This window comes from Cygnus olor, chromosome 2, assembly GCF_009769625.2.
Source record: "Cygnus olor isolate bCygOlo1 chromosome 2, bCygOlo1.pri.v2, whole genome shotgun sequence".
In the NCBI taxonomy this organism is placed as follows: Eukaryota; Metazoa; Chordata; class Aves; order Anseriformes; family Anatidae; genus Cygnus; species Cygnus olor.
In genome coordinates this window covers 31,950,864-31,976,639 of record NC_049170.1, presented here as the reverse complement: position 1 = coordinate 31,976,639, position 25,776 = coordinate 31,950,864, and the positions used below count along the sequence as shown (strand labels likewise).

At 38.9% G+C, this 25,776-nt stretch overlaps 1 long non-coding RNA gene across 5 annotated transcripts in view; it reads left to right on the top strand.

The window, feature by feature from the left end:
* Positions 1-2,169, top strand: part of LOC121066111 — a 33,672-nt gene extending 31,503 nt beyond the window's left edge. For all 5 annotated transcript variants that reach the window (XR_005817518.1, XR_005817519.1, XR_005817516.1 and 2 more), the window contains one exon: positions 142-2,169. This is a non-coding gene — a long non-coding RNA (uncharacterized LOC121066111). The remainder of the gene's footprint in view (positions 1-141) is intronic.
* The last annotated feature ends 23,607 nt before the right edge of the window (positions 2,170-25,776 follow it).

Sequence of the window (25,776 nt, the reverse complement as noted above, 5' to 3'; positions counted from 1 at the left end):
ACAGATCAATGCAGGGGCCTCTTTAAAGGAAAATTCAGGCACTATAAATGGATAGTTTCACAATCTTTCAAAATCTTCCCCTGAAAAAAAAACTTACACTTTTTTTTTTTTCCTTTTTTTTTTTTTTTTTTTTAAATTTAGGGATACTTGAAGAACAAAAAGAAATTTCCTGCAACTGCTCTGTTTGGCTTTCCTCTACTCATTTTCATAACAATACTGGGACCACAGGGTTGCACGGGGTGTGTACCCACTATATCGTCTTCCTTGCACAGAAGGACGCTGAGACACTGGTTTGTACAGGTGGGTAGGAAGATAAATTCCTTTTAAGTAAACTCTTCAGAAAGTTCAGGTTGAACTTCCAGAGCTTGAACTTGAAGATGGTGATAGGATTTGCCCTTTTTCTACACAGTTTCCAGAAGGACAAGATGTAATTCTTTCATCAAATGGCACAAATATGGAACTAAATTGTCATATCGGCTTCAGATCACCTAGGCAAATTTCATCTTTAGAGAGCATATTTTTCACTAATGAAGAAGAAAGGCAAGGAAGAAAAGGAGCTGAAGTGGGAATTTACAGGAAGAGCGTAAGCGATGGCTTTGCTCCTCTGTGACTTCAGAGTTGTTTTTGTTAGTGGCAAGGGAACTTTTGCATGAAGCAAAAATGACCAGGGATGCAGATATTCTTAAAGAACAAGATAGGTGTATGGACTAAAGTGTGTACTAACAACCCTGTATTTTGGTGCAGGAAGAACCAGGAACTACCCCACCTCTTTTGCTACAATACTGGAATCTGCTGAGGTTAAGGTACATCTAGATGCATTCTCAATAGTTATAGCTGTTGTATAGTTTGCAACGGAACACATCAAATTAGAGCTACTGAAGGAGTTACTGTCCTCAGTCCTCAGTAGGACTGGACTGTGAAAGCCCCTATCCCAATGTATATTTTACTTTAACTGGAGTAGAGGATTCAAAACATTATGACTAGTGTCTTCCCAAACCCTGCGTTACCCACAGAGAGAAGCATATGCAGAAGGTGCTATTGAAGTTAGCCTTAAAAAAAAAGACATTACTGCTTTCAACAAGCAACAAAAAAAATAACCAAGTAAAACTAGAGGTAATGTTCTCATTAATACAAAATCCCTTTTATTCCTAGGTCTGTCAAGTTTTCTGAAAGCTCTTTTAGAGATGGGTAGAACTGATCTGTAGCTGGCTGGATTTGAGGGGAATGTTTGTTCTGTATATCTGCGAACGTCTTGCAGCCAAGAAAGATTTGATTATTTGAAAGAGAAAAAGGAAAAATTAATTTTAAGTAACCTCCTAAAATAAAATTTCTTGCTACAAAAGCTCTCTTCTGACTCCCTACTGTGAACACAGCAGGGACACATCTAACTACAGCTGCCCTGCATGTAGATTGTGTTAGCATAACTCACCCACACCCAAAGGCATACAAAACTATTTCCAAGGCTTTTGCCTTGTGCTGGCATTGTGCCATCTAGGAGTAACAGCCAAAAGGAAAAATTCCTTTCAGTGACATTCATTGACATAAGCCAGAAACAAGGTAGAAAGATATGCTTTTCCCTCCTTCATTCTTGTGAAGTTAGAGGCAGTGCCGATTTAAACTGTGACTGAGGCTCTGCAATGATGCAAGTCTATCTTACTACTTCAAATTAAGTGATGCAACCTGAGTTTACATTAATTAACTTTCAAGGATTCAACCAATTTAAAGCTTTTGGACAATGACAGTTATTTGAAAACATTCCTACAGGTTTATTTTCCTCATTTACATTTGTTTCTTATCTCCGTCTCATTCAAAGCAGACAGGACTGGTTTGCTTCTCTCTTCTCTGGAAATTTGCATTAGGAACCATTGTTAGAATCAGAATCCTGATCTAAGAGTATGATGAAAAATGCTGCATTCCAAGCTGGAAATTGGAGAGGAAAATGTTCATGTATATGTAAAAATTGTACTCAAACAACTGAGGTAAACCTTTTAAGGGACTGCAACCATCTTGCTAAGATGGTTAGCCAAGTGTACCAGAACAGTATGTTCTCTTACTGCAACCCTGCAGTTGCATGGGATGCAAACCTGTGTGCATCCCGTGTCCCAGATCTGGTCGCCAGGAAAAATTTATTGTAAGGAACCTCCTTAAATAAATTTTCTTGCTTCAAAAGCTCTCTTGTGACTCCTCTGAATCAGAATCCTGGTCTAAGTGTATCACGAAAAATGTTGCACTCCAAGTTGCAAACTGGAGAGGAAAATGTTCATGTATATGTAATAATTGTACTCAAACAGCTGATGTTAATCTTTTAAGGGAGAACTTTTAACCTGAGAAGCAACAGCTAGTTTCTACATTTCCCTTGGGGATAGCGTACTCTTTTGTATTTTGCTTCTATACAAGCAGTTCAAAATTTCGAAGTTATTTTGTCAGTCATACCACCAAACCACCTTGCGCAGCATTACATGTTCCCCCCTCCCCCCACCCCCCCGAGATAGATCAAGCCCTGATTACAAGACCAGACGAATAAATAATGCCAACATGTAAAACTAACTTGTAAATACATTACTCTGGGGCATCTTTTTGACAGTTTGTGGGGTTTAACTGTACTTCAGTGAGAAGAATGTCTTCTGGTGTGAACTGACATTATACTTCTATGCCACAATGTGCTTTTTTTTTTTTTTTTTTGGTGGTGGTGGCACAATTCCTTATGGACACCTGAAGGAGTTGCAAAATAAAATTTAGGTGAAGGAAAAGTTCCTTCTCTTAAGTTGTTGTTGTTGTTGTTTTCTTTTCCATACAGTCTTAAAATGAAGGTCACATTTTCTGGCCTTTGGCAGACTGTAAGCATGCTGGAACACATCACATTATGTAGATCATGTTTGTCTGAAATGATAATATCATACCTATAGTTTGCTGCAGGCTCAAAAGTAGCCTATGCCTCAGGTACTGTTTTACGCCTTTACTTTTGTTACTACATCCTTGTAAGTCTTCAAAAGGGAAATGAAGTTACCCTTTACAGAAGAAACACCATCCAGAAGAAACTTCAGTTGTTAGGGCCTGAATTCTCACTGAAACCAAAGGCAGGTATCTTACTGACTTGAAGAAAGGGGCTTTAATCTATCCTGGTTTGTTTATTAATGAAGGAGCGTGGAAGAGATGCATGTCCTTGGATCTGAAGAGAAGGTGAAGGAACAGCTAGTGCAAGGAACACAAAAATCAGTTGTGCCAGACTAATGTGTGGTTGTATCTGAGCTTGGAGACTGCAACCATCTTGCTAAGATGGTTAGCTAAGTGTACCAGAACAGTAAGTTCTCTTACTGCAGATACGGAATAAACACTGCTACGTTCATTTTCCAAGGAAAGCACTAGGAGGTCAAAACTTGATATTCCTATCTATTGATCTAAATTTAGCTTTCAGAAGTCCTTGTCTCCTGTACACTTCCTTCTCCATCTCCAGATTTCACTTATTTTCCTGCCAATAATAATAAAATAAAATTAGAAAAATCTGAGACAGTTGATGATTACAGAATGCAAACTCGGAGTGCTTACGCAGCAAGGAGAGTTATCAAAGAAGGCCTCAAATTATTGAGTTCACCACACACCTTGATTGGATGCTAGATGAATATGAGTCTTTGTAGAACACAGTACATTAAGAAGCAGTACAAGTCATTTTGTACCTCAGTATACCAAACTTCCTCATTATTTGGCATAGGAAGCCTAACAAGATAGCAGAACATCTCTACAGAAAGATCAGCATGGCTTACAGAGAACATTTATTTTTGAAACAGTTATTGAAACTAAAAGAATTGAATATATTCTTTCCAAATACACACAAGGTAGAGAAGCTCATCAAAACCATGGAAGGATAAATTTTCTCACCTATTTAACACATTTAAACTTCAGATTACTGAAAGACATGGAGAAATGTTTCTCTGATAGGCAGGATTAATGCTAGTTTTGTCACAAACCGTAATCATTACTCAATGAAACTGTTTTACTAATGAATATATACAAGAAACTTAATTAAACCAGGTGTTTTGCACAATTTTAATAAGACATCGGTGCAGTCAGCATTGGCAATGTGAGGCCTCAAGGTTGGCCAGTCAGAAAAAAGTCAGCTAGCATGTCTGTAATTTATGTAAGACTTACTCAAACAGCAACAACAAAAAAGAAATAGAAAAAGAAAAAGGGTTCTTTTGATGAAATCAAAGCTACCTGCTTGTTCTTTGCACAGCTGTTCACTTTTTGGCTAGCTGCATTTAAAGACAAAAGCCAAGAAACTAAACTTTAAAGAAGGATTTTGCTCAGTCTCCCGGTAGTCGTTATATCACTAAGGAGAATGAAACTGCAGACACCTTTGTTCAGTGTTATACAAAAGCTTTACAAATTAGAATCAGCTCTAGATCCTCATGCCATCTCTAGCTCCCTTGACATTCTTCTCTGAAAAAAAAAAATAATACAGAAAATTCGATTTTGTTATACCGTTGTTCTATCACAGAAGGAGAACTATATAGCCAACTAAACCACTAAAATCCCAAAAGAGTGAGGTCCAAATGTCTTCAGTACGGAATCTTATATCCAGTTAAGAAGATTTTTTTTTTCTTTCAAAACAGAATGACTTACAAGTTGTAATGCTCATTTCTTTAAAAGTGAGCGGTATATACTTTCATTTCAATTACTGAGGTAGCTCGTGCTGCCATCTCTTATGGTTTAGTTTCTTTGATAATGTTGATGCTGCATTTTTGCAAGACCTAATTTTATAAAAGCATCCAAACATCAAAAAAGTTAACGAAGACCCAATGACCAACGTATTAACTGAGGATGTGGTCTCTCTTTCTCAACATAGAAATAGCGACTAGAGTATCACAGCACATTCCTGTATATACTCTGTCAGCTTGTTACAAACAACGCAGCTTTCTTCTTTTAACACTAAAAGTTGCCTAGAGGTCATGCAAGAACAGAAGCCACCAGAGAATATGATGCTATGGTCTGAATAATAAGTTTAGTCTGGAGCCAGTGCAGAAGGCAGAGAAATGGTCGGATAAAGTCTTATTCCCCCTTTTTTCTCTGGGTCGCTGTTCTGGAACAAACATGCCAGGCAAAGTACAAAGGAAAACCAACCACTGTGCTAATACCATTTTAGGATCTGCTTTAGATAATATAAGAGTAACAACCAAGTTACCCTGTAGGTTCTGGTGAGAAGGGAGAGTGGAAGGGTTTCAGAGAGGACTGAACTACAGCGTGTCTTGAAGTCTGTCCTAGCCATACCTTCCTGGGGTCTCTTATAATTGAAATAATCCAGAAGCAGTATGAGAGATGGAAATAGACAATGCTTGTCAAATTCACGGAAATGCTAGTTACTCTCCCGTGAGGAAATTCAAGCTAAGGTTAATTGGTACAGAGTATAAAACAGAATTTTCATTTTTGGAGGTACAGATCACCCCACAGTTCCATCTCTTGCGGATGAAATTCTGGCGAGGACGTAGTCGATATCCAGTCTGGTTTTTCAGCTGCTTCAGCAGCTAACTGGATTTTAGTGTGTTTGATGATAGACTCCCCACATCAGAAGAACGGCAAAACACTTAAACAGGGTGCCAAATTGATGAGAGAGTCATTATTTTCGCACAATTGGCCTAGAACCAACCATTTTTGCAGTAATTTGTCACTTACTTCTGTTTTCCTAATTTATGCCTCAGATAAATCTATCCCATGATCAAGCTTAGTGATTTATGTGAGTGGATTGGTATCCCATTCCCACAGAATAGGTATCTGATCTTTCAGATTTTTTTTCTCATTCCAGAATTAATGAAAGTGAAATACTTTTCCCAACAGTTTCATAATTGTGTCTCAGTGTTTGCTTAATTTTCCTTTAAATAAAAGTCTGTAGTTCTGTGGGATATGAATGCCAAGTATATTCCAAGCCTCAAAGAAGAGATCTCAGAAAAGCAAATTTAAATAACATTAATGTCAAGAAAAGTAATTCTGATTGCTATATTCTTTATCTGTCGTGACTAGACAGATGAAAATCTATGATAGCAATGTTGCCTGTAAGATCTTTGCTTTTGTTTTGTTTGTTTGTTTTGTTGTGTTTTGTTTTTAACAGGCTCTGTACAAATTTTCCTCACAGAATGACTAACAGAAATATGACCCTTGTGCACCTTTTGTAGTTAATTCATTAGGTCAGCTCTAACCACTAAGCCCCTTGTCAGGTTATTTCTATTAGTGATAAGCAGCAATTGACCTTAAAACATTGAAGCCAGGCAGATGAGCCTATTCCACAAGGTCTCTTAGCTCCACCCTTGTTATGTGAAATCTGTCAGGTGTGGATCATTTGACCTTTGCTATATAGGAAGCATGAGGAGTTGGGGGGGGGAAGCATAGCGATTGCCTATCTAGGAGGGAGTTTGAGGCTCAGGTTATGTGGGGTGACCTTTCTCTCATGGTGAAATAGACTTGGTGTTCCCCAGTAGGCTGCTTTTTCTTCTTCATGTTTTCTATCATCTCTGTGAAATGGTTTATAGAGACTCTATAAACTAGTTAATGTTGGTGGTGCCTTCTCAGTACAGTAAAACCCTGGTGGTATTACTTCACTGGGAAGTAGTTTGGAAGTGACTGAAGGTCAGAAGCTGGCAGGTAAGTGTTCCTGGGTTCTACAGTTGTTTAATGTTGAGGACTTTGAGTACTTCCTTCCCCTTGTCTGTTTCAGTGAAATTACTTATATTGATTCTAAGCTGCCTTCCCAGCTCTAAAATAAATAAATACATTTAAAAAACTAAAAATAAAAAATAAAAAATGTCAGCCTACAGGTAAGCCAGACTCTGAAGAATGTTCTTAAGTGTTAAGATTCAACAACAGGCTGTGTGAAAAAATGTGCCTTAATGTGAATTCAAATTTTGCCTTGTGGTAAGTAGAAACAGATTTGGATAGATACTGGTAGTATTGTCATTACTTTCACTAAGTAGAAAGTGTGAGAATGCGCTGTTCATAAAAGAAATGCTGTTTTCACAATATGCAAGTCAAAAGCATTTGTATTACTAGAAATTAGAGTTTCAAGGAGATCACTTTAAAGAAAGAAATTATTGTTGGACATCTTTCCTGACACCTACATGTATTGTCTCCCTTAAGAGAAAGCCCGAGAGGTGTAATTATTAAGAGTTCCTGATCTGGGGTCAGGGGAATATATTTTTTTCCCACTTGTTCACTCTCCCTTTCCTCTTCTCTAGGTGAGTTATGGTAGCTTTCCAAAACTTCAAATATCCTGGGATGTTCCAGCCAGTATGGTCTTATCATTATGTCTCCTGAATGCACTTTAGGTTTTGTCTAAGGTTAAATCAATTCTTAAGGGTGTCAACCAGAGATCTGTCCTGAGTCAGGATAGTTATGAGTGGCAGGGAGAGTGGGGGGGATATGGGTATGCATTTAGAGTAGTGGGCACCTCCAGTGCTTTGGAAATTCACCCCTGAACAACAGAGAAATCTGAAAAAAAAAATGGTGGGGTGCTTGAAAAAGGTGTATCATCGCTCTGGCAGTACCTGACATACACAAATCACTGCAATGTGCTGGGGCTTGCTCTATGCTTACAGAGCTGCACTTAGTGCCAATATAACCCCAGTGACAAACCATGCAGCCACTTCAACCCCTGAGACAGGCCCAGCGGCCACTGCAAGCACTAAAACAGGGCCCAAGGCTGAGCCAGGGAAACAAACTCTACCAGTGTCTGTTGCACCTGTAACCAAGATGAAAAAATGGTTTAGAGAGTCAGATTGTTTAGAATGTGGAGAAACTCCTGCTAAGGCTAGGTATGGAGAAGACAAGGCCAGGCCATCAGAGGAGCAGGAGGATGAAGATCTTGAAAAAACAAGAGTAACTACCTGAAACCTATACCAGTGTGAGCTACTAGATGTGCGAAGAGATTTTGGTTGTTTTCTAGGTGAGCACCTTGTCACCTGGCTGCTCTGGTGTTGGGACACTCAAACCAATAGTTTGGAATTAGAGGGCAGGGAAGCCAGGTGGCTGGGATCCCTTGCTAGAGATGCAGGCATTGACAAAGCAATTGGAAATGGAGCACCAGGCTACAGCCTCTGGAGGCATCTCCTGTCAGCTGTGAAGGAAAGGTATCCCTTCAAGGAAGAACTTGTATGTCTACCAGGCAAGTGGACCACTATGGAGAAGGGGATCCAGTACCTGAGGGAATTAGCTATATGGGAGGTGATTTATAGGGACCTAGACAATGAACAAATATCCACAGATCCAGATGAAGTCAAGTGTACATGACCCATGTAGTGGAAGCTTTTACGGAGTGCACCATCATCATACGCCAGCTCATTGGTAGTAATGACCTGAAAAGACCATGAGGAACCCAGTGTGGATGAATTGGCTAACTAATTCTGGCAGTACGAAGAAAGTCTCTGTCTGGATATGTCCCAGATTTTTTTTTTTGTGAACATTTTCAAGAAAAATCCTTGTATTTGGGAACTCTTGTGAGAATGCTGTGAGAAATGAATATTTACTGATAAGTTTATTGAAAGAAATACATTCAATGTAGTTTCAGCCTAAAGGACTTTCAGGCCATGTATGCGACAATGCAATCTAGGCATACGGAAAACTGATGTGCTGAAAGAGTCATGTATGTGTCTGAAACAAACAGCATAGAAAGCCCTCATGCTACCCTTCTCTTTTCCATTTACTGCTTTGTTCCTGATGACTGGTAGAGTTATGACACCACTGCTTTGCCCTGCCAGGTAGCAGTCATTCCTCCTCCATGCTGGTGACCATGCACACTCAAACTGAGCTCTGTGTGCTCCAGTGTAATAAATGATGACAGTTTTTCAAATGGAATGAGGGCCTGGAGGATGGGCTTGTCTATATCATCTGACTGTTAAGCCTCTTGGCTTATTTACTCAGGATTTTTTTTTCTCCCACCTACATATCTATCAGAGGGCTGAGTCATTCACACATGCATTTCCACATATTTTAGGTAAACAGTCTTATTAAGTTCAGTATGGCAAGGCAGATATATAAGTTTTCAAACTGCTTTCAGATGTGGGATTGCAGACCTTGATAATTATTTGAATACGCTTTGTGACATCTATCTGTATAGCTTGTACTAGGATAAGGCTCCTGCACTGTCTGGGACTTCCCGCTGTTACTGCAAGTATCACCAGAGGGCAGAGAGCATGGATGTCTCCTGCTCTGTCATAATGAAAGAGGAAAAACTCACTGCTCTACCAGCTCAGAGCCTGCCTGAAATCTCATATTTCTGGGAAATGAAAATGGCTAATTATGCAGTTGTCAAGGACATATGTTCCTAACAAATGTTTTTCTTCTCGGTGTAGCTGTCAAGAAACATGTGTGGGTGTGACTTGAGGAGGTGCTGAGTACTTTCCTCAAGGTCTGAAGCATCTCTGTGAAATGTTGAGGATAATAGTGTTGCCAGGTCTCAAAGATAATACAGAATGAAGTCATGACAGCTGGTCTCTTCCTTCAAAGTCACTCAGAAAACATACTGGGATTCAGGTAGCAGAGGACTAAGCTGCAAGTTTGTCATCTCTCTCTAGAACAGGGAGCTTCACCCTGGTGACACTATGTTAGGTACACATAGCATTTAACTTATCTCAGTGACAGTGTTTCTGCATATCAGTTTGAAATCTGAAGTTGCTACAGTTTGGTCTATTGTACAGAACTGTGAGAAGGGAGCTGAAAAGCATTGCAAATATTTACTATAGGCTTTACCAGCAATTAAACTTTATATTAGGCCCTCTTTTCTGAGTAGCATCAGATTATAAAGGACCTAAATGTCCATTCTCCTGCTGCAAGAGAAATCAGTGATACAGTGTGGGTATTTCAGCACCATTTATTTTATGCATTTACTGGATAGGACTTAGGGGTCAAGAAACCAGATGGAGGGAATCCTTTTTTTTCCTCAGAAATGTCATCCTGCTTTGCAATGCCTGCCTCACAGGGAGTCTTTAACTCTCAGGTGCTAAATTCCTATTATAGACATGAAAGCAGAAAACAAACTCCCCTGCATGCAATGGCTTTCCTAAAAATCTGGCATCCCAAACTACAAACAGTGAAGCATTTCTTCAAGGGCTGAAATCGTGTCCACATACCATAGGAAGAAAACTTTCTGAAATCTTGTGTTACACTTAATAATACCATTAAGTGAATCTAGCTGTACAAAAAATGTGTTCAATTTTTTTAATACCTTTATGTCTTTGTATTAATAAATGTAGTTATTTTTAATCAGAGGTTAGCTGCATGACGGAGCTGTTATGGGGAAAGTGTATGGTTTCTTGAGTGAAGTGAAACTTATTTTCATAATTTTTGAGAACACGTCAGCAAATCTCCATTATGATGGCTGATTAGGATGAGGAAGGGAGCAAAACCTGGAGGAAATAAGATTTCTGTGACAATTTGATTATCTGAGACCAAAAGCATGGCCATTTGACAAAGCTATGGCCACATCAGCCAAAAACACAGTATAGCTGTAAAGAAAAATTTGTTGCACTACCTGCCTTGAGCTACAATGAGCAAACCAGTGCTAAGTACCCTCCCTAAAACTTCTGGGGTGGGGAGAGGTGCTCTGTCGCCCTCTCCTCCTCACTGTTTGGGCACAATGCAATGCCTATGCCTAAATGTCTGCACCTCATATGCAGAGCTGGCCACTGTCCTAGTGGACACTAAACCCATGAAATTTTCCTCCAAGGAATCTTGTTACAGAAGATGCAGTGTCACTATTTGCGACATTCAGAGCTTTTAAACTAAGAATATACAGGGTAGCAGAGGTTTTGCTCTTGCCAAAAGTAATCAGTGTGTTTTTTCATGTCATCTGTCAGCTTAATTCTACCCTCTTCACCACACAAATATATTTATTAAAAGACAGATCGCCCGTTTACTTTCTTTAGAGTTATTCCCAGCTATCAGTGACAGCAAACCCAAATTATTTTTTGCCTAATGAAACTATAGCTGCTGCCTGGGGCATTAACATACAGATGGCTTGAATGTTCAGAAGTGACACATCAGCTGCTGAGAGATCCCATTATACATATATTTAGAAAAAATAATTTGTTGTCATGCAGTAACAGAGGAATATTATTTGTAATTTCTGCTATAGTTTCTTCTCTTGGAGACCGACTTGATAGAATCTTGCTCTAAGATACTGTCTAGAAAAGCAGATTTGTTCTATGTGGCTTATTTATAATGAGGAATGCATATCCCTATAATGATTATTTTGGAAAGTGCTGCATAACTTCAGTGCTCTCAGACTTCAAATATGGAAATACCAATACACTCCTGATTCTTTGCATAAGTCACAAAAAAGGAAATGAAGACATTCCGTTACTGGTTTATATCTGTGTTAGCTTGTGAAAGTAGAAAGTGCTTAATTTCACAATACTGTGTACTGGACCTGGTTCTGCAGCCAGAAAGACTACATTCATATGAAATCTTATAAATATAAAAAGCACATAAAATCTCCAGTGATACCTTCAACAGGATGAAAAAATAAATCTTTTCTCAGAACAGCACTGGTACTTTTTGTTTCCAGTTCCAATGAATATATATATATATATTTTTTTTTTGCATGCTCGTGTAGAAACCCAAAAGAAGGCACTTCATGCTGGGGACCAAGGATGTGCTTTGTCCAGAGAGCAGACAAAGAGAAGAAGGTTGTACAGCAGTGTTAGCACAACTTGTTCATAGTAGTTACATGCAGTTCTTCCCCATTATAACTTCAGGGATGATGTCTTCCATGCTGTGCACCACAGAGCTCTTTTTCTTCTTTAGCTTTTCAAATCATGTATGTGCCTGGGCTTATTACTGACATACAGAAATGCATAATTTCCTACTGTGGGGCTACACCCTATAGCAGAGGCTAAGACTTCAAGATTTTAATGGCATGTCACATATTTACATTTTGAATGACTTTAAAATCAATGTCTTTGCAATGCGAACATTCCTGACAGAACAGTCAGCCAAATAGAATCCTCAGCAAATAATACAGAAATTCTTCATACTTACCTGTTCCTATCCTCTGCCTGTCTCTCCAACATCTGCTTCTACATATAATAATATCCAGTTATAGTACTACCTCAACTGGAAAGATTTTTGTGAGAAAATACAAGTTTTGGTGCAGCAGAGAAATGAAAACCATAAGTTCACTTCAAAGAAAGCTGCTTTTTGCTTTGTATACGATGTATATCTGCTGGGGGTCTAGTACATTTAATGACTTAAGTTTTATAGTCTGGAATTAGAATGACCTGTTTAGAAAACAAACATTTAATTGTCCCCAAAGTTATATGGGAGTTAGCTCAAAGACTACTGAACACCCTGGAGTTCAACAAAAAGCTGACTGGACGTGGTCCTAGGCATCCTGTACTAGGTATCCTTGCCTCAACGGGGTGGGGGTGGGGGGGGTTGGACCAGGTGCCCTCCAGAGGTCCTTTCCAACTTCAACTGTTCTGTGATTCTGTGAAGACACAGCTTGGATGAAGAAGAAGAAGAAAAAAAAATCTATTTGCTGCTTACCATTATTTTTTGACTTCTGGTTGAAATATTTGTACTGTTATGTTCAAGGAGAAAATCATTAAGCATTTTGTAAGCTCACAAGGACAGATTTCAAAATGATGGGAAATGAGAAAAAAGGTTTTATTTGACCAGAAATTTTTGGTGAATGAAAAGTTTCAGTCTAAATTTAGCATTTTATTCAGAAGCATCCTGTTCTTGTGTAAACGGTTAAGACTGTGTACACACAGGCTTTCCTGAAAGTGATGTTTATTTGCTGATGCCAAGATGTCCCTCAGACAAATAGCTAACCCAGCCTTATAGAAAGGGGATGCAAAACTTGCTCCTGCTCTCAGGGACAAGCAGCTGGCCCACATGTGTTCCAGCCGTGGAGAGGTTAAGGCCTGAGAGAAGCTGAGAGGCGGCCCAGCCTTCCCACACTGCAAAGGCCGCAGACATCTTCAAAATCCCTCTGAGAGTGACTTTGTTTAGCAATTACAGAGTTTAAAATTTGTGGTTTTGTTTGGATCTAACACGTCCATGAGGCAACTGAGTCTGGAGTGTCAGCACAGAGTCAGGCCATCCTATGAAAGCCCCGTTTTCAATGGTTTTCAGCACAAAAGCAAGAAGCCATTTCTTGAGTGGTGACAAAAGAAAAAGCAGTGAAGGAGATCAGGACACAGAGAGCTGGGATAAGGTGCTTTTGAGGACTCTGTTTTCAAGGCATAAAAATACGTCTGCAGCTCTTTCCTCCAGCTGCAGGAAACTGTCAGCAGCCCTTGAGGAGATCAGGCCCATAAGCTTTGGTGTTGTGTCTTGCACAAACAGTAAGAGAAACCTAAAAATACCTATGTCAGATTTTTTTTTCTCCTTCTCTCTCTCTCTTTTATTTATAAACAAAATAAAATAAATCTCTGTGCCACTCTTTCTTTTGTGGTAAAACAGAGGTAGTTACACAAAAATTTTAAGGCACAGAGATGCTGGGGCTGGAAGTGCTAAAATACATTTTGTTGGGAGCCTGCTGTCAGAAGTGTCATCTGCAAAAGTGCAACGGTGACAGGGATGATCAAACCTGGGAATTCATTTGCTTCTGCCTTAAGAAAAATTCTTGCCAGTTTTAGAGCTGTAAATGTGAGGGGACATTTAGCAAGACTGCCTTTTCAAAAATCACATACCTTCCTGCAATCTTTTCTCAGTATCACAGCATTCTGCAGTTATTTGTAATCCTGATGCAACCGTCTAACCACAGTCTCAAACACAGTGACTTAAAGGCAGTTCTTGTCCTGTGTTATTTCCTATATTTCCCTAGATCAAACTTACTGAATTGAGCTATTCTTTGTCTATAGCAGGGTGCTTTAAGGAGAGCTCCAAAATCACTTAAGGCAATAGCACTGAATAGAAGCCATTGAAAAAAAAAAAGAGAGGTTATGGATTTTTTTAGCTTCATGGCACTGCACAGCCATTGCAAAACCTCTGTCACTGGTGGCAGTGCAGGAGAAGGAACTTCAGTCGTGAAGATTTTCAATACAGTCACTTTTCAGCTGCAAAGAGGACCCTGGAAAACAGCTCCCCTGTGTATTGAAACTGGATGTCATAAATAAGCTTACCAGAATCTCAACTGCCAAACCCAGAAATGTCTTGCTGATAACTCCTATAAAACTTTTTACCGTATTTGAACACGTTGCCCTATAATCCAAAGAATTGAACAGTTCTCTCTACAAATAACCATTGTCATGGAAATGTAATGTATTTATCTTCATGCAGCTATTTTATATATTATACTTGCTGCTTTCAGTCCTCAGAGATCACTCAAAACCAATCCAAACGAAATCAAACAAAAAACAAAGCACAATAATGCACCTGAAAAATCTAAACCATTGTTATATCAGAAAAAAAAAACATTTCTTGTGAGCACTGTATGCTCACAATGCTTATTCAACAATCCAACGTATGCTACTGACAATCATTATTATATTAATAATCACTAACTTTTTACCTTTTTCCTTCTTTTTTGCAATTTTGCATGTTTTCAAACCTTTTTTTTTTTTTTTAAAGAGGGTGGAAAAAGGAAAAAAAAACAAAAACAAACAAGAAGGGATGGTAACTATCTTCCACCACATTGGCAATAGTTAATTTTAATTTTCTATATATTGTATTCCATTTGGATGCTTGCATACAGTAAGCTGAAGCAGACTTCTTCCTTTCTCTCACAGCTAATCATTTTTAGACTTCAACTTTTCTCTGGCCCTTTTACAAATTCCTGACTACTCTACTTCTCCTGTTTTTAAAATTTTACCTTTTACACACTTACTGGAATGACCTAAGATGTGTTCTAGGTCTGTCTGATCTACTACTTACACATCTTTCAAAGCAAGGGGAACTCTGCTTTCTGGGATCAATCCCTCTCCTAGCTGGTATTTTGCCACTCTGTCCATATCCAACACTTGTCCTATTCCCATTCGAGCTACATGCAGTTTTCCTTTGGCTGCTGCACACCATTCCAATTTTCTGCTGCACACCATCCACTTCACTTTCCCTCTGGCTGCAAAGCCATGTATAGTGAGTATATATAGCTTTGTGAGATCTACTTAATTACTAAAAACCTATTCAGTCCAGCAGTAAACGTAATATGCATTCCAGAAGACCTACGGACAAGTTTTCTTTGGCATTCACAGCAATGAAGTAAGAGAATAAAATGAGTTTGTGGTCACATAACCAGACCACCAGCAGAGAGTTATGAGAAAGCTAGACACATTTAATAAGGAAAAATGTAAAAAGCTTACATTAGAGTCATCATTCTGGTCTTTTATGTACCACAAGCCTTAATTATGCAAATTATATGTATAAACTATGACTTTTCTTAGCTTTATTCCTGAATTTTAATGCCACTGTTTGAAACAAAAAGTTGAATTTGCTTGAGATTGCTCAAAATGTGCCTTCGTTAACAAAAACATTCTCCCCAAAAGACCTGCAGTTCAGAGTTGTTAATCATCATGGCCTCCTTAAAGTTAAAAATTGGTCCATGTTATTTCTGTGCAGTTCTATATATCTTTAAGGTTGATTTCTGAGTAAGCAGAACTCTACAGCCTAGGAATCAAATCCTTGTCTAAGTGGTGAAATTTGATCATTAGCCTTTCTCTGAAACAAATAAATCCTGATGATTGATTTCATATTTGATTTTTATAGTGATTTTATGTTGGGGTGGATTGTTGCTTATGCTGGTTGAAGCTGATTTCTTATGATGAAGGAGCCATATGCTATTTTTCAGCTAGGTAGCGTGTTATTACCCATGATGCGATAAAACTTATGCTCTGGGGACTTGCCGAGATCATGCATTTGATAAAAAGAGAATTCTACCACAGTCTCTGGGATTTGATTTCCTCAGCAACGCTATGTCTAGATTTAAATAATTCAGTGACATATTAGAAAACTTAAACTATCTTCAAACAAGTTTGTATGCCTGTGTGGCATAGTACCGTATCTTAATCTATAAAGAGCAACCAGATTGTGGTTCAGAAGAACTGTAGCTGAATAAACATGATGTGATGCCTGAACTAATTAGTCTCAAGACTGGATTGTCTGGGAGTGGTAGATCCGTCTTCACTTCCACTGAAGGTGTAAAATTGTGGCCATCTGCTAGCTAGCAAAACCATGGATCTGAGTTCTACAAGAGCTATATAGGAATATATATATATATATAATAAATCTGAAAAACCTGTGCTAGGGTAGATTTGATACCTGAAGCAGTGAAACTGTGGGACCTGGGTTAAACCTGGAGTGGAAAACTGACTATTCTAGACAGGAGGAAACTCCCACAAAGATGCATACCAAATGGGGGGGGAGGGGGGAGGAATGTCTTGCAATATGATTGCTGTTATATTGCCTTTCATTTTTACCCATTTCCTGTGCAGTGGCCATGATGTTACTACACTGTCCATCTTTAATCCAATAATTCAGTAATTTGTATACTGCTGTGAAAGTGAGATAACTGAATTCATTTCCTTCTACTGCTTGCTGAATCACAAGTCTTTACAATCTTCCAAACAAACATAATAAACTTGATGATAATTTTATCAGTGGGAATAAATGCAGGGGATGGGACAGAGAGGATTGGAAGTAATACATCTCTCATTAAGGTAGTTTTAATTAAATATTTGTTGTCTCATGAAAGTGACCACTAGAATGATGCTTGATGTCACAAAACTCAGAGAAAGTGGAAATGTGGATTTCATACTCTGTGTCAAAAATCATTTAGGTAGTTCTACAAAATGGCACTGCTTCAAGAGCAGGGACTGAGAAAACATCATGTAAAGAGTGCTATTCAGTATGCCACAGTATTTGCTTGGAAGGTATGCTTTTCTGGCAGAGTTGTGAGAGCAGCAGTGTGGGTGAGTAACTTAGCCCTTTGGCTGTTGGATAAAAGACTGTTATTATCAAAGCCAGCTTTAGATACATGTTATTTATATGTCTAAATACTGGGGAACTCAGCAGAAGCACTGGCAGTGGCAGCATAGGTTTCCAGCAGAAGTGTAGTGGTAAGTCTTGTGTTTCAGCAGTGTGCTGCACCGGTGTCATAGATCTGTAGTGGAAATGGCAAATAGACTGCATGTGTGCGGGCTAAATCAGGCTCAAATTCACAAACACTTTCTGGAATGGTCCAGACCTCCTATGTAAACTTATGATATCCTGCCTTCTGCTGAGAGGATTTGCTAAAGTTGTCCCAGCCCAGACTCCTCTGGTGGAGTCTGTTCAGAGTACATTTCCAGGACCAAACCCTACAGACAAGACAAATGTGACATAGAACTGGACAGGTCCAGTAAAAGCACTCATGTCTGGGGAACTTGATGAGCAGAAATACAGATATGTGCAGACTTTTAGTGCCCCCAAGGCAAGTCTGTTATTAAGAGTGAGTTTTGAGCTTCTGAACATTGGAAATAGGGAGGCCCCAGGTCCAGCTGCAGATAATACTGGTGAAATGTTTTAGCAACAGTTTAAAAGAGCTCTATGCAAGCTGTTAGGGAAGGGGAAGATGATTTTATTTAAAATTAAATCTGAAGTAAAACTGATTTGGCCCATTCATACTCACACCTTTATTCCCACATGAACACCAAGAAGTGTGAATACAGGTGGTTTGTTCAGCATGCAAACACCTGGATGTCTGTATTCAGGTGGTAGATCTAGGACTCTTTGTGAGGATGTGGGATAAAGGATGCCAGTTGCTGAGTCCTCCCTACATCTGTTAGGTTAGCAGCCATCTCTTGCTTTAGGCTATGCTCTTCCTTTGCCTGTAGGGGCCTCACCATCCCGTCTCACCTCTGTCATCAGAAGTTGTTCACTGTACTTGGTCCTCTGACCTGGGTGTCCTGAAAAGCTACAAGCAGACTCCAAGGCTCTTGGTGACCTACTCATCTAGGTGCCATCACAGCGTGTTGCTTACATAAGATTTCTCCTCTGTCTTTTCCCTCTTGTCCTTTACATGAGTTGGATTTTTTAGAGTAACTTGGTACATTCAATAATGTGACTGGGAACTTAATGAAACCCCAGCTTCATGAAAGGGAAAACATGGATTTTTTCCAAATGACATTCTGAAGTGAAATTTCTTGTGTCTTGCTCATGTAAATTCATTGCTGTTTGCGATCCAGATAACTGCTAAAAGCTAAGGCACTTGTTTAAGCTGTTTTTCTTGAAGTAAGTTTATAAAACGTAGTGCTAATAGGAGGTGAAAAAGTGAAATCCTAAGGCACTGTTGTTTAAAAACTACGTTCTCATCATGACTAATACTTAATTTCAATGGCAGAAAAAATCATTAATCAAGAAAATTTGTGTTTATCCAATGACTGTCTCTTTCCTGTTTTTCTGTGCTTCAGGCCAAGGAACTAACATTTATTTAGAAAATAGACCTTGCTTCCTCAAGTTGTCCCTGGAAGACAGTCTCTGGAAGAGTTAGTGTTTTGCATACTTCAAGTGTTTCTTAAATCTTTAATCATTTCCTTACATTTCTGTCACTGTATATGATCTGTGCTTATACCTCTCTTATTTACATTAGCCAGAGAATAGATTTTTTTTGGGGGGGGGGGTCCATTCAATTATGCAGCTTTGAGCAATTTATACTGTATGACATTGGAGACTGACCCTAGGAAACATCATGGAAATTATTACTCTAAAATGTACTAGCACTGATCTTCTCTTTCAAAGATTAGTGAGTAATTCCATCAAAGTCCACAAAACTAAATATGGTTGTAGGCATTACCTGTAGGAATAAAATTTGCCAAATTCTTAATTTCTAGAGCTTGCATTTCCTTTTCCATTTTATTTTTCTTCTTGACATTACAGCTGTGTCCTCAACAGGTCTAAATTTAATTCTTTTTGTAAGGTCAGAGTTAGACTGATTTAGATCAGCTGAGCCAATTCCTCACATTGCACACGCTTTGTGCTTCCAGATGTGCATTCCTTAAGCAATGGCCTCCAACAGCTCCCTAAAAGCAATTTAACTTTTGTGGCTTTCCTCATATCAGAATCTTTGTGGTGGAATGTCATTAGCATAATTTAGAAAAAAAAATATGAGACCTCTCATCTAGAAGAAACACCTTTGTGTCAAGTTTCAAACAGAACCATGTACCTCAAACTTTGTTTTCATCTTGTAAACATGGGGTCTATCAACAGTCTTGGTTTCTACCAGACTGTGGTACTATGGTCAGTAACATTAAGTTTTACTTTTACTTTTTTTGGATTACTTGGTAGTACAAATCTGATAGAGACAGAGATGCTTTGTAAACATATCAGACTGAATCATGCAAATTCCAGGCTCTCTGCTTGCCCTCCTGGCAAACTGTGGGGTGCTCACTCTGTTGTACAATGGCACTGCTTTTGGATGGCTTGCCTATGGTTTGCCTTTGTGGTTTGAACTTCAGCCACTATCCTGCACAGAGTTACAGATAAAATGCATGTCATTCGCAGGATAACATGATATCTGCTCATCAAAATAAAATCACTTGGATATAATTTTTAAGGTGTATTGGGGCATGGAAACTAAGAGTGCTCATCATTATGAAACACATACGGAAGAAGCAATTTTATGCATGCCCTACCAGGTGGTCCACTGCCGAATATGTGAAAATTCTGTATTCGTCTCAGTCTGGCCTACAAGAAGAGGCTGGTGCAAGACATGCAAAGAAAACATGTAAAGGTAGGTTTCAGGATAGGAAAGAAGAATTAATGGATATCTGTCCAGAACTCAGTGAAGGAAGCAGCCAACATAGTTTGAGAAGATAGTTTCTGAGGCTGAAAACCCAAACTACTATTAATTTGTTGACCATCTTTTTGTGGTTAGAAAGTTAGCCAGAAAGGTATTTGAAAAGATGACATCCACCTTTGAGGAAATATATTATCCCTTTCTACCTGTGTTTGGTGAACATGCAAGAAACCACAACAGACTTTGGTTGTGTGATGTTACCACTGATAGGACAGATATTTTTTTCTCTGCCAAGGTCTTCCTTGTGTTTAGATCAGATCGGATTGGGTATCAGTCTTTAGAGCATATATTCTGCTTTATAACCACTCATATGTTATTTGATGTGAGTGCCAAGGTGGTGGTGTTCCAGTCTGGGGCTGGTACGGGCAAGCAGAGCCAGCCAAGTCAGCAGCCAGTGGTAGAATGGATGAATAGCCAGCCTCAGTGCTATTTCCAGAGACAGATCTCTTCACCTCACCTCTTCTCTCCGTATAAAGATAGCAGCAATATGGTATAGGTCTGCAAATGTAAATTAAGCCTCCAGTCCCCTGTACTGGGCATTTGAACTAGTTGCATCCTTTGTTCTTCCTGTGGCATCTTCCCCAGAAGTCCTTATCCTTCTTCTCTTTCTCAGAGGAGGTGAGTCACTCTTGAACAGTTGATTCTCCAAAGATTTGCCATTGCATTTTGGGATTTCAGATTTGCTTTGCATTTCTCCTAGCAAGAAGAGGATTTCAGGCTAGTCGCAGTTCTGTTGCCAAAAGAACTTATAAAGCATTTTTTACTTACGCAGGTTAAAAGCAAATATCCATATATTTATGTCCAAGGGATCACTGATGTTTTTCAATACTCTTGTACAGGTTTGTGTGCGATATACATCTAGAATATATATCTTTATCTCTATATGCATATATATCATGGACTATACAATTATTGTCTTTGTCAAACTCTTCATTTTAAATTCCACAGCAACACATAATAATGAGAGAGAAACCAGTGCTGGAGAATTTTCTGATGGATATAATTTTGTTGTAATTTAAGGAATGCAGAAAAATCATCTGGTTTGGTTATTTCCTGTGTAATATTTCAGAAATAATCAAAATGCATAATTAATTTTGTCATTTTGCCAACATTCTCATTCCTTGGAGTATTCTGTGGGGAACAGTTGCTTCTGAATTGCTTACCTTTATAACTTCCCAGCCTTACACAATATCTTTTTTCTGTGTTTGTGAACCATCTAAACCTCAATTACAGAGCCTTACAGACTGGTTTAATGGCCCACAGGGTATGGCTTGCCATGACTCTTGAAGGTAAATTGAATTCTAGTATTTTTATTGGTGTCATTCTTCATCACTTTCGATCCAACATTTTATAGGCTCTTAAAGACAGTAGTAATTTTAAAATTAAACTTTTTAACCCCAAATCTCTGCAATTGCGTTACCTTGAAAAAAGAAAGTTTGATGACTGGTCATCAGTTCAAGATAGCTTAAATGATTCAAAAATATTTTCACAAATCCAAGGAATTACTATACTGGGTTTGTTTGGACTTTTCTGATATCTTATAATTCCAGTTCATGACTAACTGTATAGCTGCTGCTTTGTTCACTGAAAACACCACCAAGACTGAAAGTTTAGTCAATATTATTTGCAATTCACTAAGTTTTTATGGAGCACAGATAATTTCCTTCATCTATTGCTCCAAGAATTATTGATGTTCTTCAATATCGTCAAGTCAGAAATGGGATGAAGTCCTTGTTTTTTCACAATACAAACAACACTGAAATTTCAAATGTATGCTTCTTCCCTGCTGAAATAACTTCAGTAGAACAAGCCCAGAGAGTAGAGATCATGAATAACTCTGAGGCTAAGTTTTGTAATAAGTTATTTTGAAAATATTTTAAAAACCCACATGCAGAGAACTCTAGATTAGTCAACTAACAATTAATAGTCTGAAGAAATATCAAAGTGTGTTGGGTAAGTTATTCATGGCTTTGAGTATAAAAATGGAAAACGCTGTCTTGTGGTAACATAATTATAATCAGCTGCCTTGGTTTGTCAAAAAAATGCCTCTAATCTATCTGCCTATAGTCTGACTCTTTTTTTTTTTTTTTTTTTCTCCAAGAAAAATGGGCCTGGAGAAATGAATAAACCTGAAACTACTTTACAGGCATAAACTTCGGATCATTAGAAGACTTTGTATTTAGTTTAAGGAAGGTCAGAGACTTCTAGAATTGAAATATATCTTGTCCTGGTTGGAGAGGAAATGCCTTTAGCCTTTTGCTATATAACTTTTTGACTCTCACCAGTTTGAAAAAGCATAACCTTAAGGGAGCTGATTAAATGTGTCGGACTGTTTCTAATTGATTTGACTCTTCCTTGTGGCTCTACAGAGACAAGCTCTGAACCTTTTCACTCATGATGATAGCTTCTTCTGTGGGAGAAAAACAAGCATGCTTGTTTGCTAGAAACTAGAAACCAAATTGCCTTGTTCTGGTCAGATTTCAGAATCGTTTGCCTGTTTTTCAAAATTGTATTCATAGTCCTTTTCCCAGAGTTTTTCAAAGTCCCAGACCTTAAAAAAAAAACAAACAAAACAAACAAACAAACAAAAAAACAATCCTTTAACTGCCATAAGGAAGAGTAGTCTTATAAAACAGGGAAGTGTTTCATGCCATTTAATTTAATTTCTGTATTTAAATCAGGGGATTTCTTTCATCTTGCTTCAGATGTCCAGAAGGTAGATAGGTAGCCTGAGACACATCTAGGTGTCCTCCTTCAGCAGTCAGTGGCAGAAAGAGGCAAACGATATCACTTCTGGAATCAGTGACTTCTAGATCCTATTTTAAGATGATATGAAGCCTTGGGGAGTAAAGGGTTCTTCATTGATTAGATCAGTGACTTTAGCTAAATTAAAGTGAATTTTTAAATAGTGAAAATTAGATGAGATGAATCCCATTCTCCATAGCAAGATTTGAAGGCAGATACTCTGCAAGAATTATTTTACATGAAGTAAATGTTAAGGGAATTATAATCCTAGAGCACCATAGATTATATTCTTGCTCTTATGGAGTGTTTGCTTTTGTGTCCCTGTCCTTGCCATTACTTTTGTTAAAGCTTTTGAGTTTTAACTTCTGCTTTCTAAAATGGAAATAACAGAATATGCAAAAGTAACTTCTGATAATTTCATTTACTGTACTATTCAAGGAATCCTGTATTGCAAATGTGTTCCTCCATGACGGAGGGATGTAAAAGCAACATAAGATTACATGGCACCCTAGAATTTCAAGGTATCGATGAGAAAAAGCAGAACTATTTTGAACATTTACTTCAAACACTTAAAGGTTAGTTATAACATTTAGATTGGGTATTTTATAATCATACTTAAGGGTTGAATGCTTCCTATCATTTCTTGCCAATGATGCATAATTCTCTGTCTTCTGTGTTGAGGACAAGCTATGCAGACAGGCATGGCAAGTCTAAAAGCACTTTTGACCTGCCGGTTGCCATTGTTTCCTGTCTACCTGCATTAATATTGGTTCATTTGCACATCTTCATGTACAATAAAATAAATATGATCTCACAGCATAGTTCCTGGCTGCTATTAAATGGAATGATTAACAAACATTTCTCCTTAATTCCTGTATATAGCTTTTACATGCAGGAGGTATTGAATAGACGTAAAAAAAAAAAAAAGAGTAACTCCACACATCTCTCTGTTCTAGGCCTTTTGGCTTTCAGACTCAGGCTGGCCTCTCTTGGGAAGCTCTGATGTCTTCCAGTGGAAGGCAGAAGGAAATGAAAACAACCCTATGGAAAAAGAAGAGAGGAACATTTTTTCTTCCTTGCTGGATTATATTCCCTTAGGGCTCAGCAGAAGTCTCTACTGCATACTGAATGTGCAATAGACGGTTCTGTTATTGCTAATTCTGTGGTAATAACCCAGCAAGATAAAAAAGCTAATAGGCTGCCCATGTGTTTAGAATAGTCTTCCAAAAACACATTTTAAAAATAAATGTATTCCAGAAGATAGACTTGGAAGAGACATTTTTTATATTCTAATTGAAAAAAAATAATAAATTGATGTGAGTTTCTCTGCTGAATTCAGTTAGAATAGACTTCTAAACCCATTCTTGAGAAACACACAGGGAATGTCCAGCATCAGTGCAGAAGCAGATTTGCGGCAAATCCAGATATCTGTGGAATATCTGTTTTTTCACAAGTGTGACAGAACCTAATGAACAGCTACTGAATAATAAATACCTAAAATATTTTATTTGTGAACTTCATTGAATTTAGTTAAAGGTTTGCTGGATATTCTACCTAAAATCTCAGTACTGGCAGGTTCTTTTGCTGTCCCCCAAAATATCAGTGGTACCATCTTTTCTTCTGACAGTTTCTGTCTACTTCTGTGATATCAGCTGTTATAGCTTCTTCACCAGTTTTTGCATTCCTTCTGTGTTTTGCCTTCACTGGCAGCCATATGTTTCTTGTAAATGCTTCTGTTAACTTTTTTTTGATGCTTTCTTCCTATGGTTTTCATGTGGCAGCACACAGTTCCCTGTTCTTTTTTACCTTTTGCTAGCAGTTATCTTCCAACAGATTTCTTTATTTCTACAGTCCTTTCACTTCCACATTTCTTTTTTGGAGTTTTTTGACAATAAAAAAATGCTTCTGTTAATGCATTAGCAACAAAAAGGGGATTAAGAAGAATCTCCATCCTTTACTGATGTGGGGCGAAACATAGTGTTGAAGGATGAGGAAAAGGCTGAGGTACTTAATGCCTTCTTTGCCTCAGTGTTTAGTAGTAAGACCAGTTGTTCTCTGGGTACCCATCCTCCTGAGCTGGAAGCTGAAGCTGGAAGAGACAGGGAGCAGAATGAAGCTCCCATAGTCGAAGAGGAAATGATTAGTGACCTGCTACACCACGTAGACACACAAGTCTATGGGGTCAGATGTGATCCACCCAAAGGTAATGTGGTAGTAAGTGGAAGTGCTCACCAAGCCACTTTCCATCACTTAGCAGCAGTCCTGGCTATCCAGGGAGGTCACAGTAGACTGGAAGCTAGCAAATGTTATGGCTACCTACAAGAAAGGCCAGAAGGAGAACCCAGGTAAACTACAGGTTTGTCAGTCTCACTTTAGTGCCAGGAAAGGTTATGGAGCCCATCATCTTGAGTGCCATCATTTGGCACATACAGGACAAGCAGGTGATTAGGCCCAGTCTGCATGGGCTTTTGAAAGACAGGTCCTGCTTGACAAAACTAATCTCCTTCTACGACAAGGTGATCCACTTAGTGGATGAGGGAAAGGCTGTGGATGTTGTCTACCTAGACTTTGTCTGTTGTCTACCTAGACTACGTAGACAGTAAAGCTTTTGACACTTGTTTCCCACAGCATTCTCCTGGAGAATCTGACTGCTCACAGCTTGGACAGGCATATGCTTCACCAGGTAATGATCTGTCTGGGTGGCCAGGCCCAAAGAACTGTGGTGAATGGAGTTAAATTCAGTTGGAGGCCAGTTCGTAGTGGTGTCCCCCAGGGCTCAGTACTGGGGCCAGTTCTCTTCAATATCATTATCAATGATCTGTACAAGGGGATCAAGTGCACCCTTCATAAGTTTGCAGACGATACGAAGTTGGGCACGAGTGTTGATCTGCTCAAGTGTAGGAGGGCTCTGCAGAGGGATCTGGATAGGCTGGACTGATGGGTTGAGGCCAACTGTATGAGGTTCAATAAGGCTAAGTGCTGGGTCCTGCACCTGGGGCAGAACAACCCCATGCAATGCTGCAGGCTTGGTGAAGAGTGGCTGGAAAGCTGCCTGGCACAAAGGGACCTAGGGGTATTGGTCAAGCACCTGAATATGAGCCAGCAGTGTGGTCAGGTGGCTAAGAAGGCCAACAGCGTCCTGGCTTGTATCAGAATACAGTGGTGTGGCCAGCAGGACTAGGGAAGTGATTGTCGCTCTGTACTCAGCTCTCGTGTGGCCGCACTCTCACTACAAGAAGGACATCAAGGTGCTGGAGCATGTCCAAAGCAGGGCAATG